The sequence below is a fragment of the Mus musculus genome, chromosome 3, assembly GCF_000001635.26.
Source record: "Mus musculus strain C57BL/6J chromosome 3, GRCm38.p6 C57BL/6J".
Lineage (NCBI taxonomy): Eukaryota > Metazoa > Chordata > Mammalia > Rodentia > Muridae > Mus > Mus musculus.
The window spans coordinates 65,447,781-65,463,704 of NC_000069.6; the positions used below are offsets into that span (position 1 = coordinate 65,447,781).

The 15,924-nt window shown below is 41.5% G+C and overlaps 1 long non-coding RNA gene across 2 annotated transcripts in view; it reads left to right on the forward strand.

Moving 5' to 3' along the window:
- Positions 1–1,651: 1,651 nt before the first annotated feature.
- Gm34576 overlaps positions 1,652–15,924 on the forward strand; it is a 30,378-nt gene continuing 16,105 nt past the window's right edge. The window contains exon 1 of one of the 2 annotated variants that reach the window (XR_867344.3): positions 1,652–1,896. This is a non-coding gene — a long non-coding RNA (predicted gene, 34576). Of the gene's footprint in view, positions 1,897–13,637; positions 14,172–15,924 lie in introns of those variants that run through there. The other variant, XR_867345.2, reaches the window with a different exon arrangement.

A 15,924-nucleotide genomic window follows, 5' to 3' on the forward strand; every position in this document is an offset into this window, starting at 1 on the left:
TTTTCCAAGTAAGAATGTTCTACTCACTTTAGCCTGGTTCTGTGGACCTAGCTAAACAACAAAAGTTATGCAAAGTCAATTGACTAAACCAAGGTAAAGTTACATGTGCACTATGTTTATATAGTTCTTCTACACAGCTGCCTTGCATTCTACAGAGAACATATTGGTGCGTGGCAGAGAAATAGAAAACAAAAGTACTTTCTAGTCTTAGATGGAATGGACCTGATGAATGTCCCTGATCAAATGGACACTCAGCCCTTTGAGAGAAAGCTGTGGCACCAATATACCCAGATCCCAAAATAGGGGCCTCTAGAGTCCTACATTATGTGAATACTGAGAATCTGCTAATTATCGTGTGTGTGTGTGTGTGTGTGTGTGTGTGTGTGTGTGTGTGTGTGTGTGTGTGTGCGTGTACACGAGCATGTGCACAGGCATTCTAAGGTCCATGTCTCCTAAAGCATTGTTTTAGGATTAGTGGGTTTTAAACACAGATTATGGTTAAAAGCAACTCAAGGATCTAAAGAAAACAACAGTCCAAAGGTGAGGTCAGAGTTTCTCTAGCATATAAGTGGCAATTTGTCTCAGTCTTGTGATTGTTAAATACATTTCCCAAATAATCTCCAGTTGGGAATATTACATCTGAGATGTTGCATCTACAAATGTTCTAGGACATTATATACTTTGCCGATTCATTACCAGACTTTGGATATTTCTTCTCTTAGTAAGGCTACAGTCAAATTCATTATCACTTCTAGGATCTACACAATTTTCTTCTAATGGATCTAGTTTATACTTCAGGATTTCCTGAGATTCAGGCCGTCATCCAGAAGATCATCACAAAATGGTCATAGCTGCCTTTAAATTCTGTGAGCAGTTCCCAGAAAGGACTATGTGATATTTAAGCATGTTAACCCACAAACTATTAATTCTGTTGTGCTAGAACCCTTCAGACTCATCTCTATAGCCACCTATCCTAGGACAAGTTTATTTCTTGATGTGGAAATTTTAAACAACTTGTACCTTTTGGGGTTTGTTGTCATCATTTGGGAGTAATTATATATATGTTTCTTTTGTTTCCTTTGTTATTATTATTGTTGATTCCTGAAGAAATGGTACATTTTCTTTTCTCTTTATATTTTACCAGATAAACTATTTGGTGTCACAAATAAATAATAATAAGGTCAGAAATGTAGGTCAGTTGATAGAGTTTGCTTAGTATACATACAACCCTGGGTTCTCTTCTGAGCACTATGTACAGTGTTGCATAAGCTGGGTGTGGTAGTGTGCACCCGCAATCGCAACCCTTGGGAAGTAGAGACAGGAGAATCAGAAGTTCAAGATTATGCTTAGCTACAAAATGAGTTGGATTTCAGCCTAGAGCTAGAGACTCTGTCTCAAACAAACAACATAAATACATACATATACATGTATATCTCACACAACAGCTCACTAAGGAAGAATATTCAAGTCATAGTGAATTTCCTGGAGACCAAGAACTTCCCTTTTATCCTCACTGTCAGGAGAGGCTATTTGAGATACAAAATTAGCACAAACCTGAGGGCATGCTGGCAGGCATCTTTCTCTGTGGTTGCCAAGTACAAGAGGTGAACCAAGTCTCTGATAAATATCTTCAAGGGTACATACTGGAGCTGGACAACTGGAAAATGACCACCCTGTCCTGGAAGGAACATAGCGCTCCTTCAGTAATTTACAGGCTCATTTTTCTCTTTGTGGCTGCCATACACTCTGGTAGCTCAGTTGGCTGGAGCATTAAGTACCAAATACTCCACAGGAAAGAACAAGCTCCAGTGCTCCAGGAGTGCAGAAATGGAGGTGCTCTCAGCATGCTCCAAGCAGGACAGTCTGGGGATGAGCCCTGAAAAGACAGACAGACAGGTAGGATGGGGCCATGTGCACAGGCTGGCTAATGGCCTCCAGGAATTACGAGCTTCCAAAGCCATTTGTTTTCTTTGTATGAAAGCAGAGAATGGTAGAGCAGAAGGGATTGAATCCAAGATTATGCTAAGCAAATGCTAAGCCACTGAACTGTGATGTATCCCCAGATAATTTTCTCTTTCTTTAGGGTCCTAGTACATTTTTAAAATGTAGTTTCAGCTGCTAGAGAGACTGAGGGACTAGGATCACAAGTTAGAGGTCTGTCTAGGCTCTATAATGAGCTTGAAACTAGCTTGATGAGCTTAAAAAGATCTTGTCTCAAAAATAATCATAATACTAAAAAACGTACAACCCACTTGTACATCAATGGTAAAGTGTTTGCCTAGTATGTGTTAGCCCTGCATTCAATTCCTAGTACCAGTGGATGGATGGATGGATGGATGGATGGATGGACGGACGGACGGACAGACAGACAGACAGACAGATGATAGATGGGTGGGTAGATGAACACATATAATATTAAAGTTATTATATATTAAAATACATAATATATTCTATACCTAAAGGTGCTTACAGCAATTAAAATTACAAGTTGAAAATATTATTATCCCACTAGTTGTTCCATTTTATTGAAAATTGTATCCACATTTGAAGCCACCTATGGTTGGCAGGCTCCACCCACATGCTGCCCACAGTTCACTATTAATAGGGATCAGATCTTAATTATTGTATGTTGAATAAAGAATTGGATACTCTTTAAACATCAGTAGGAACTTGCTTTTAATTTTGGTTCTTCCCTAAAATGCTTTGCCCAGCACTCAGCTTCCCCAGGTTTGCATCTAAACCACCCTTGATGGTGTAGCCATGTTCCACATGCCATATTGTTTAGTGAAATCTTTGTGATCCAATTAATACAGCTAATTGCCTCTATATTCTGATCCCCTGCTGCTTAGAGACAGAGCCATACATTACACCCTACACATTCAAGCCCTATTCTCCCTCCAGCCTAGAGAAAACAAGGTCATTACAGGCAAGAACTATGGCTTTCCTCCTTTGCTGCCTCAGATCCTGCTCTGAGAACCCCACTGGCACCCACCGGCACAGGTGATCATGCCAGTCCTTCTGTTTTCACATTGCCAGACAGGAGTCTCTGCCATGTAGCTGCTTCCATTTGGAGCTAGAATATTTCCCCAAGGTCCATGTGTTAAAGACTTGGTCCCAGCTTGACATCATGGGGAGGTGATAGAAACTTTAAGAGGTAGGTTCTAATCATATGTCTTCAGTCAATCAGAAACCTTTATTCAAAGGTTCAGTGGGACCCTTTAGTCCCCACCCCAGGACACTCTCCCACTGTGAAAGGGGCAAGCAGTATTGTTCAGCCATACATTTCCACCAAAATATGCTGCCTCAACAGAGTCAAGTAGTGATCCTGAACTGAAACTTCTGAAACCCTGAGCCCAAATATTTTCTCTTAAATATACTTTCTCTTAAATAATTTTCTGTTAAAAAACCCACCCCAACTTGGGTGTTGGATAGGGCCTTGCTCTCACCCTTTGCTGGACAAATCTGAGTGCCTAGTGCTGCTGGCTGGAGCATGCTTCCTGGGCTTGGGATCAGACGATATTAAGCTAATGGCTAACAGCCTTTGGGATTCCGGACTTACTGTCTTTAGGCCTCAGGGGGCTTTTGGTCTTGGAGTTGTTGACTTGTTTCTCCTCCAGGCCTTTATGTGCCCCTTAAAAAAAAAAAAACAACTTGTTTAGACATGTATGTTCAAATGTGTGTGGGTACACATATATGTTCATAAACATGCAAAAAAGTTGATGACAGCTGTCTCCTCTACAGCTGCCGACCTTACATATTGAGGCAGGGTCTCTCCCCTGTAGCCAGGGATCACTATCTTGGCTAGTCTGGATAAGCAGCTGTCTCTGGGGATTCCTTGTCTCTACCTCCCTTGCATTGGCATTACAGACAGGCCAACTGGCTATTATGTAGGTCCTAGGGATCCAAACTCTCTTCATCATGCTTGCATGCTAAAACTTTCACTAATAGTGCCATCTCCCTAGGCCCTTTTATGAACTTCTCAACAAAGATCGGGTTCCTTAGAAACTTGGCATTCATCCCAAGAGAACTCTGATCTTTGAGATTAGACTTTCTTGATGTAATTTCTGTGCCGTTTTAATGAATAGTGTATATGGTGTGACTCTTGGACTTGGCTCTGTCTAGACTATAACCCGCGGCTCCCTGTTCTTTAATATTGATAGTGTAAAAGTCTAAAATATCCTCTGTTAGCTGGACGCACCACAGAGACTCCAAAAGCCTCACTGGAGATTCTGTGCCCTTACCAGAGATGGAACTGTCATCTGGACAAAGACTCCTATCTGCCTTGATCCCTTATCCACTGAATCTGCTACATGTTACATGATCCTCAGCCTAACAGGATTTTATATCCCTACAAACCCATAAAATTATTTAAACAAGCCAGTTACATCAGGAGCCAGGGTCACCCAGCCCTTAGTTACTGGGAAAGCTGGAGGTGGTACATTGTGGCTAGGTGGTCACTGAGCAGAAATTGCCTATCTCTCCTGCAGACCTGTACCTTCCTTGAGTGGACACAAGATAAAGGTTAGGACAGCTTAGTGCTGATGAGTCAGAATAGGTTAGTCCTTCATAATTTCTGTTTTTCAAAGGCCTATCAGATGATCCTGGGCCAGAAGGCTGACGACTGATGCTCCAATTTCCTGTCTCACTTGGGGCTGTATAAGTAGGCAGCTGTCTCTACAATTTGTCTCAGTTCTGGAAGCTGTGTTAGGCTTCCTATATCTTCAGATAATGTTGGTCATTCTCAGATTTCTGATGGGGTTGGAAGACTACTTATAGTCTCATAGCCAACCCAAGCTATTTACATCGAGAGAACAGATTTGAGAGGATGGTTTTCAGATGGCTTACAATCTAAAGCCAGGACATAAGTAAGGTGTAGAATTATTAGTCTTTTAATTTAGGGCAGATGACAGTATTCTATTTTATCAACAAAAAATGTTGGACTGAGTGTTAGGTCTATCTTGTACTTTATAAATTACAAAATGGTAATAGTTGTGCTCGATTTATATCTGAGGTAAAAGAGTCTTTTAAGTGAACAGAAAGGGGGAAGTTTTGTGCATGGCCCTGGTGCTGCCTGTATTTTGATGTTAATTCTGCTTGCCCAGAGGGCCTGTTTGGAACAAGGAATGAATGAGTCATATACTCAGGTGACTCCTGGTGAACCATCCCCTAATGATAATCAATCACTGGGTGAGTAGGCAGGACTTCCAGGTTGGACAAGAGAGGAAGCAGGAGAGAATTAGGGACTTTTTGGACAGGGATAGTGTAAGGACAAGATGTAGCTGCTAATGTCTCCTGGTTTCAATGGTGGATGCGCCAGGATTTAGATTTTATAGGGCTTACATTGAGTTACCATTGTTTCTGAACTAAGTCTGTGTGGCATTTCCCTTCACAAGGCGGTTTGACTGGGTTCAAGAGACAAAGGTACAGCGGCAAAGCGGGTTTGCCTAATGTGCACCACAAAGGCCATGGAGGTTTTGTAGCATGGGGCTGGCATGGTAGAGACCTGCCAATGGGAACTTAGCGAGCTGGGTGGAGAGATTTTGGAGCTCTGAGTCAGAAAGTCTCCATGAGATAAGAACTGGCTGGTGAGACTGCCGGGACGGAGAATAGCAGGGTGTAGTACGGGAATATGCCATTCTTTTTAATATTTCCCTCAAGAAAATCTTGCTTCTCATAGCACATGCTGGCTTGCTCTATTCTGGAGTGCAGCTTCCCTGTGATCCAATGTGAGTGGGGTAGGGGGGAAGTACCCCTCCCAAAACTATATATACAACCAATAAACCACCGTCAACCTCAACTGTCCAGTCCTATGTTCAGCCACCTCACACTGTGTAAAGCAGGCAGGTGCCTCTTTCAACAAAAGTTTGTGCAGTAGGCAACCAGAACGGCATCCTACACACAGCTGACACTCAAACTGCCTTCATTATCTCACTTCATCCTATGAAATTTCTAATGAGGTAGAAAAGTGGAAATGACCAAATCTCTTCTGCACATGATTATAGATCTGTTTTCCTTACAAATAATCCTTCAGAATCAACCATATCAACAGTTTCTACTTGCTCTCCCCTCAATGTGTGTGTGTGTGTGTGTGTGTGTGTGTGTGTGTTCGTTCATGCATGTGTGGAGCCAGAGGTCAGTCTCAGGTGTTACTCTTCAGTAGTTGCCCTGTCCACCATATTTTTAAGGCAGAGTGTCTTTCTAGAACCTAAAACCAATTAAGGTAGCCTGTCTGGCCAGCAAGCTCTAGGGTTCAAGCTATCTCCATTTCCCCTGCACTACAATTCCATGCCAACACCACCATTTGCTTTGGGTTCTTAGAATTTGAACTCAGGTCCACATGCTTGTGTAACAAATATTACTGACTGAGCTATTTTCCCATCCCCTATTGTTCTAATTCTTTCGAGCAATATTTCCTTCTGATCACCATACTACACAGCAATAAAAGCAAACAAAATGACTTTAAACCAAATATGTGGGATTAGATTTTTCTAAACATACTTTATTTAGGGTTCTTGGACACATTAACTTCTTTTCTAGCCTACCAACCAGAGGTTAGGGTAGAAAGATGGTTAATACGACAGTGAGGTTATGGACCTGTTTAGAAGTAGTTCTTTGGGGCAATTCTAATCTTCATTGTCAGGATATCAGAAGTCCAGTCCAATAGCAAACACCAAACTGTAGCAGCAGCCGGATCCAGCAGAAACCACAAGGCTCAGCCAAATCTGCATGAGTCATTGGGAGTGGCAAGAATCAGCTGGAATACCACGAGAAGTTCTTTAGCACATTTCTCTCTACAAAGTGAAGACCAGAGAAGCTTCGCATGGCATCACCATGCAAGAGCATCCTTTCGCTGTCTGTGGGGTTCTACTCACACTCTTCCCAAACATCAAGCGACCTCTAAAGCGTCTGCTTCAGCCAAACATCCTCTCACACAACAGCTTCCAGAAAAACCATCACATGGCACAACTGAGTTTCTGAAGAAACCAGAAATTTCCACTTCACAAATCCATACTTAATTTTTATACAACGTATCTGACATTTATGCTGTAATTCATATGACTAATACAGGTAAATTGTAACTGTGTAATTATGGGAGTAAAAAGATTAGTGGATGTTGAGTCTAATCAAGACACTACAAACAACTGAACACAAACAGGAGCTTACATTTTCCCACAGAAGAGTTTAATCTGCTGTGCCTTCATCTAATCTTCCTACTTTGTAACTCAAAAGTCAAATATTTCCCAAACTCTGTAAAGCTGTCTGTGATTCAGCAAAAGTGTTTCCCTTGTGATATTCTGTTATCATCGTCCCCATGATCCAAGGAGATGGGGGGTGGGAGGGAGGTGCAGTTCACTTCTGAGGACTCTTGCCTATAGGATAACTACAGCAGCCTGTACAGGATCACTGACACAGGGTCTCACTAAGTCAGTAGTTCTTGCTGTCCTAGAACTTGCTATGTGGACCTCAAACTCAGAGATCCTCTGCTTTCCTGATCTCAGTTTCCCCAGTGCTGGTATTAAAAGTGTGTACCACCTCACCCGGCCCCTGCCACAGTCTTAACTGACACAGAACCTACCACCTCTTTGCCAGGGGTGGAGGCGTGGCGTGGGGATAGGAGTGGGGGTGGGGTGTAGAGGTTGGGGGAAGACGAGTCAGAGCAGAGGCTAGAATTTTCTGTGAAGGAAGACTGGAAGGAAGGCCTATGTCTACTTCCTGCACCAGAAGGGAAGTTGATAGTATTTAGATCTACTTCCTGCACGATTCCCGGATCTTGCTGGGATGTAATGACAACCTCAGCTCTACATGAGGAAAACTGCAGGAGGCGAAAATTAGTGGAAAACGATCATTAAACAATTCCAGAAAGCTCTAGACTGTAAGCGAAGTGTAAAATCCTTTCTGAAGCAGTGCTGGGCCTGGATCCGGGCACAGGCAACCTCACTGCTGCTCCTCCCTGAATGGCTGGCAGGATGAAACACCCGGGATGGGACGCTGGGACCTGCTGATCGTGCAATAATTCCAAGACTATTATCAGAGTCAAGGGCACATGCTCTGGGCGGGGAGTAGGAGGGTAAGGAGATGTTTCCAATCAACTCAAATGGCTCCATACTGGAGATGAAACACTTCAACAGCGGCCAGGGGCCTGCGGGCCAGGACCAGCAAGCACTGCCTGTGCTTAGAAACTGTGGGGACTGGGAACAGATGGCTTGGCTGCACACTGCTCAAGCCAATGTTCCAAGACTGAGCTCTCCCTGTGCAGGGGCTCGGGGCCTCTGCTTTCAAAACAGGCAGGAGGACGTGCTTTGTTCCCGGGAGAAAGTACAAAATAAAAGAACTTTGCCTACACTCCGCTAAGGGAGGGGGCAGGCAGGATGCCAACTCCTGAGAAAAAGCAGGACTGCATCTCCTTGCACTGAGGGATCTGTGCTCAGTGGGGAGGGAGCCCCAGGGCAGCTGCTAGTTCTCAGTTTGCCAAAGTTCACCCACTTGAGTATTGACTTCTGGCCACTTGATAGGCAAGAACAAATCCCTCATTTGAACACTAATACTGACACTATTCTCAGAACTCAATATATAAACTTGCTAATTTCACTTAAAATTCTTTAAGGAAAAAATGCAGAGGGAAAATTCTTTTCATAATCTCAGTCGTATTTAAACAGTTCCATTGTACACTGCCAGTAATTGAATATACGTGTTTGTAAATCAGAACATACCAGAGTTGTGTGACCTAATCTTTAAAATTTTTATTGAGGTCGAGGACACAACATTAGATTTAGCAACTTATTTTTAAGGGCTCGTTTCAATATTTGCACAGTCACACAAATGTATTACTAGACGATCCTTCTAAATTTTTCATCTTACAAAACTGACCTTCTTGGATTGGCTGCAGCTCAGTAGGGGAGTGTTTGCCCCACATGTGCAAGCCTGCCAACCCCTACCCTGTGACAATGAGAAACTCCATGCTTGCTAAATATGTATTCCCCAGCCACAGACACCCCCCCACCCCCCGCACACACACACACACACACACACACACACACACACACAGCTTTAAACCACCACCTGTCAAGGGTCAGCTTGTGTGATTTTGTCAGCCTTCATCTGAGCAGCAGTAATACACTGACACTGTCCTCTTGTGAGAATTATTCTCTTAAGTATAATGTCTCAACGTTTACCCAGTCTGTAGCAGGTGACACATTTCTTTTCCTTTTTTCTTTTTTTTTTTAAAGAAATATTATACTGTCATGAACAACACAGAGGTCTTTTAATTTTTAAATGTTTTAAAATTGTGTGTGTGTGTGTGTGTTATTCATCTGTAAACACATACAGAGGCCAGCGGAGGACCTCAGGTGTCCCCTACCATTCCTCTCTACTTTATATTTTAAGACAAGGTATCTCCCTGAACCTGAAGTCCCCCCTTTTGCTAGGCTGACGAGCAGCAAGTTTCTAGGCTCTACTGGCCTTCTGTGTCCAGTTCTGAGGCTATAGGCACACACAGCCAAACCTACCTTTTTCCTGGGTGCTAGAGATTGAAACTAAAGTCATGCTTGCACAAAAAGCACTCTTAACAGTTGAGCCTCCTTCCCATTCTTCGTATGTCTATACCACATCTTTATCCATTCATCTGCCAGTGAACATTTGAGGAGTTTCTACCTCTGGGCTATTATGATAATTATGTAATGCAAATATCTCTTTGAGACTTGCTTTGAATTCTTTTGACTGTACACCCAGAAGTGAAATAACCCAATCATATTGTAGTACTATTTTAATGTTTTTGAAGAACTCTCATACTGCTTTCCATAAAAGCTACACAATTTTACATTCCTACAATGGTAAACAGAGGCAACAATTCTTCTATATTATTGACAGATCTAGTCATTTTCTGTTCTTTGGATAGTGACTATTCAAATAGGTGTGGATGGTGTCTAATTGTGGTTTTGATTTGTTTTTCTCTTGTGAATATTATATTATGTAATTTTCACGTTTTTTCACATGTTTGTTGGTCATTTGTAAAGGTTCTTTGGCTAAATGTCTATTCAAGTCATTTGCCCTTATTTTAATTGGGTTCCTTGTTAATGTCATAGACTTTTTAAATAATGTGCCAGACTTTAGTTCCTTATCATACATACAATTTGCAAATATCTTCTCCCATTCCAGGGGATAGGTGAATAAGGCTTCCTCTTTGCCTGAATCTTCACTGGCATTTGTTAACCTCTGTCTATCGGTAACAGCAATTCTGTCTATCATAAGGTTGATGTTACATTTTCCGAATACTAAAATAAAAGCTCGCACTCTGTAGAGTTGGGTTCTCACAGAGCTGAGTCACACTGGAATGCTCCGGTTCCTGCCTCCCAGTTCTGCTGCTGATGACTCTCATCTCCACCTCCACTTCCTACTAAATGCTAGCTTTATTATTGCTGAAAGTTCTTCTAACCCACGCTGAGATTGCAGGACAGACAGTATTCCTTTCATCTTGATAAAGAAAGCACAGCTGGAATCGGGAACTGTGGGTCATAATCTAAGATCCATCCTTGTGGTAACAGTTTGGAGTGTTAGGAGATTAATTGCTTCCCTCCAGAATTCATTAGTTGAAGCCTAATCTCCTAGAACCTAGTACAGGATGTGACAGGGCCTTTAAATAAGTGATTTAAGTTTAAATGAGGCCATTAGAGTGTTCCTTAATCAACTAAAAACTAGTACCTTACAAGAAAAGGCAATTTGGACAGACACTGAGACTCTGAAAGCTGGCCTACACAAGGAAAGGCCTATGAGGACACAGGAGGAAGGGAGCCAACAGAGGAGCACAGGAGAAACAAAACTTGCAGATGCATGATAATTCCAGCCTTTAGAGCCATCATGCTTTGAGTCAGGCTTGTGTGTTTGAGTGCTTAGTCCACAGCTGGTGATTGGAGAATATACTGTTATGGAGAGACAAAGGGGAAACTAAAACAGGAGGATTAAATAGGGAGGGCGATGCAAGAAAATGGATAAGGAGGAAATGTGGGGAGAAACAACTAACACTAAAGACCATTTGAAAAAACACATGAAAACCTAATTCTGAAGAAGCTTCCTAAAATACATACATACATATATATATATATATATATATATATATATATATATATATATATATATATATATGAAAGGAATTCAAATAGTCACTAAATACTATAAGAGAACCCCATGTAGACATTTTATCCCACCAAGTAAAATCTTTAATGGCTGTTGAGTCATTAGCCAAAGGAACCTCATTGGAAAACCCCAAACATCACAGACTATGCCAAGCCTTGCTTTCCACAAACTGATGGTAAAGCACTACTGCAGAAGACAACACCCGCATATGTCATTGAACACAGAGAAGTCAAGCCAGGGGCTAGCTAGACTGAGTACTGTTCATGGTACTTAGAAGGTAGTCTTGAGGCTACCAGAGGAGGAAGATAACCATGGGCACAGCTACAAACCCTGAGATCTGCTACAGTGACCTGACTGCAAGACATACTGGTACAACAGTGGCACAGCACAAATGTTATTGGAGTAACCAACTGCTTTCTAACTAGATTTAACCCACTCCATGAGATGAAACCCATACTTAACATTGCAAAAATAGCCAAGAATCTGAGACCAAATAAGTGATGGGCCTGGGGAAAACCCTAATATTGTTAGTTTGCCAACCGAACATGGTAATACATGGCTCCTAATAGCATACTGCTATAGATCAGTGTCTCTCTCGGCCCTCACCAGAGAGACATCTTCTTGCAGTAGATGGAGGTTAACTTAGAGACACACAAACAAGCAATGTACAGAGAATGAGGGACTTTGGAACGCTCAGCCCTAAGTGGTATGTGTTTATAAAGGCTCTCCAGAGGAGGCACAGAGATCTATGTGAAAGAAGAGGCACAAAGCTTGTAAGAGTCAGAGGTGATGAATGGCTTCAAGGAAACAGTGTTTTCCCAACATCAGGCCTGCTACACATATCAACTCACAGAGGCTGTGACAGCACACACAAGGTTTACACAGTTCAAGCTAAAAGGGGGGCTTGGCGCTGAGAGGGGAAGTGGACACAGGCTCCCACGCCTACCCACAGAGCTATCTGCAGCTGATATCATCTGCTGGCAAAGAGAAAATCAGTTTACTCCAATGGACTCTCCCTGGATATATTAATCACACTTCAGGGCAGGCCACATGCTCAGGAGTAGTCCTTCAATGCAAAACAAACTCAGTGGTATTCTTGTCACGCTTCGAATTTCTGTTTGCTTGTTTGTTTGTCTGGAGGGTTTTGGTGTGTGTTTGCTGTTTCGGTTGTGTGTGTGGGGGGTTGTTTTTTTTTTTTTTTTTTTTTTTTTTTGCTTTGTTTTGTTTTGTTTAAAAGAGAGAATATTTAAAAGAACATAAAATTGGGTGGGAAGGAAAGTGAGAAGGGCCTGGGAGAAATTGGGTGAGGGGAAAAACATGATCAAAATATGCTTTGCATGAAAAATAGTTTTTCATTAAAAAAGAATAAAGTGCAGCAGTGAGAGCTCTTAGCTGCCGAGTCATCTATTCATCCCTTGAATGTGTGATTTGCCATAATGAGAGAGCACATCCAGAAGGAAGGATGTCAGAATTGTCAATTCAGGACATTCAAAGGATTTCACAGATCTGGGTCTTTTTTTTTCCCTGTCTTTGCTTTGTGGACCAAAATGTGGGCCTCCAGTTCTTCATTGGCTTGGCTGCCTGCAGCAACAAGAGCTAAATCCTTCCTTATTCACATCTAAGAGAGGCAGTGAGAGAAGAGGACCAGCTCACTTCTACTCATAGGTCATTAGCCAGAACAGCTTAGACCTAGCTCTGCCAGCTTATTAATTTAGAATTCGGGCACTGTGAAAGATTTAAAATGATATTCTGGCTAGAAAATATGCAGAGAGGCAAGGCACTAAAAAAATATCTCTTAAAATTGTTACTTCATTATGTTCTCTGTATAATCATGTCCATTTATGAAAGCCAGATCATACCATAGTATATCTATGATAACATTTTGTGGACATTCAATATGTTGGATATAACTATGACTTGTAGACATTTAGCTAAGTCTTTTCTGATTTTTTTATATCACTATTTTCCTTATATATACAGAAGCCAGTACTTTTTTCCCCCCACATCTTAATATTGAGCCTCTGCAAAGCTCTTAGACTCCAGGCACTGTGTGAAATAAAGAAAAAGGCTCCAGAGGCCAACTGGAATGTGATAGTAATTAAGAAAATCCAAAGTGCGATAAACTATTGTGTTCTTTGCCAGAAGGAAAAGTGGTACTTATAGGAGAACGAAAGTCCCTTTGCAGCATGGAAAGGAAATGTAAAAATAGTAACACCCTTCTGTGCGCATGTAGCACCATCCAGGGAAATCAGTTCTGACTAAGGAAACCAAGGAAGGGTAGACAGCCAGGACTCAGAAACCCCTTTGCCTCGCTACTACATCCTTGAAGCTATGAGTCTTGCAAGAAAGAAAGAAAGAAAGAAAGAAAGAAAGAAAGAAAGAAAGAAAGAAAGAAAGGAAGGAAGGAAGGAAGAAAGAAAGAAAGAAAGAAAGAAAGAAAGAAAGGAAGGAAGGAAGAAAGAAAGAAAGAGAGAAGGAAGGAAAAAGAAAGAAAAGAAAGCCAGACAAATCAACAAACAATAGCAACAAAATGACAGCAAACCTGGAAGAACTATATTTTCTCCTCTTTATTTTAAAGTGGGACATCATTCGACACGATTCAAATCAAAGAGGTACAGGGGAAAATTTGTGGAAAATTTCTACAAACCTGTTTTCTGATCATTCAGGAGCCTCCCTTTCTCTGCAACATTTTCCTCTCTCCTCTCTGCAAGATGCAGATTACTGGCTGGAGATGAAGCCGTCATTTTGAGACTACAACTCGGTTAGAAACACCAAACCTAGTGAAGCAGAATGCAGCAGAGACTAGTTAGAGGTGAGAGGTGTCTGAGAGCTGCTACCTGCACTGCCCACCTTTGGGTACAGGAGGAGAAATGGCTGTTCGGCTGAGACTCTTAATGTGGTTTCCTTAGCTTGCAGCTGAATAGGATCACTGATTAGTATAGGATTTGAGCACTGGACTCAAATGGTGAATAACACTTTAACAAGAACTAAAGTGCATCAAGGTACGGCAGCCTGAGGAGCAGAGCTGAGCAGGAGGAGAAGTGAGTGAGTTTATCTTATCTTGGGAAAAGAGAAGAATCAGTCATACTATTTATTCATGTGCAAACACAGGGGAGAGAAATAAGGCTCAAAGGCTGGACTGAGAACAGATTTTAAAGCATTATTGTTCAGCTTTAACTTAAAATTCTCTAGTAACCACAATGAAAAAGGGGGAAAGCAAAAATTAACTTTAAGAATACATTGTATCTAACCTATTGAAATGCATGTTATTTCCGAATGCAATCAATACAAATGATAACTGATATGTTTTTACCTGTTCTTTTCTTGATCTTGGCATGTATTTATACTGTTGTCCTGCTCCGTGGCTCTGTGGGAACAGCTCAAATGGCCACATATGGCCAGTGACCACCCTACTAGACAGCACATTTTTAGAACCTTAAATTTGGGGGCAGGAAGATGGCTCAGTGAAAGATGGCTAAGAGCATTTTCTGTTCTTATAAGGGTATGGATGCGGTCCTCAGCATCCACATCAGGAGACTCACAACCACCTGTAACTACAGTTTCAGTGAATCTGACGCCGTCTGGTCTCCAAGGGCATTCACACATAAATGATACACATACATACAATCAGGCCCGTGCAAGTACATGTAAAACAAAAATAAATGTTAGAACCTCAAATTTCATATTAAAAAGCTGTGAACTTTGGAGTCGAAGAGATGGCTCAGTGGTTAAGAGCACTGACTGCCCTTTCAGAGGTCCTGAGTTCAATTCCCAGCAACCACATGGTGGCTCACAACCTTCGGCAAAGAGATCTAATGCCCTCTTCTGGTGTGTCTGAAGACAGCAATAGTGTTCTCATATACATAAAATAAATATTTTTTTTAAAAAGCTTTGAAGTTAAATTACATAAATGCAAAAACTGTAATCTAATTCCTAATAAAACTTCTAACATAATACTGACATGAATGGTATTGTATTTTGTTCCTAAGTATTACAGCTTTGGAAGATAAAGGCAATATGTTTCCAGAGAAGTTGCAATGTATCATTGCATACTTCTGTGGGACAGTTATAGGGATGGTTGGGAGCAGTCACTGGATTTTCTTAGCCTCGGTCCACTTTTTTCAGAGTCACAGTTTTAAAAATATTGCTAAGAAAAATAGAGGCAAATAAGAATAAAAATACATTTAAAAATATGTATTTATTTATTGAATATGTGTGTGTATATTTGCCTGCATGAGTTTATTTGCACCATGGGTGTACAGGAGTTTGCTGAGGCCAGAAGAGGGTGTTGGTCCCCTAGAATGGAAGCTACAGTCAGTTGTGAGCTGTCACATGGATGCAAGGAACTGAGCCCAGGTCCTCTGCAAGAGCGGCAAGAGCTTTTAACCCCCAAGTCAGCCCCAAGGGTAGGCTTGTTATACTACTTTTTTTTTTAAGATTTATTTATTTTTATTATATGTAAGTACACTGTAGCTGTCTTCAGACACTCCAGAAGAGGGAGTAAGATCTCATTACAGATGGTTGTGAGCCACCATGTGGTTGCTGGGATTTGAACTTCGGACCTTCGGAGGAGTAGTCGGGTGCTCTTACCCACTGAGCCATCTCACCATCCCGTTATACTACTCTTTACTCAACATTATTTCATAAGCCTTTTCCTAGTATTAAAAATGTCTCCTCAAAAATAACGTCCTCACTAACTTTCATTATACTCCCTCTCTATTAGTGGTCTGAGTGTGTACTGACTGTTACTTTAATGCGGACATGTAGGTTGTTCCAAGCTTTGTGCTTCCTTTA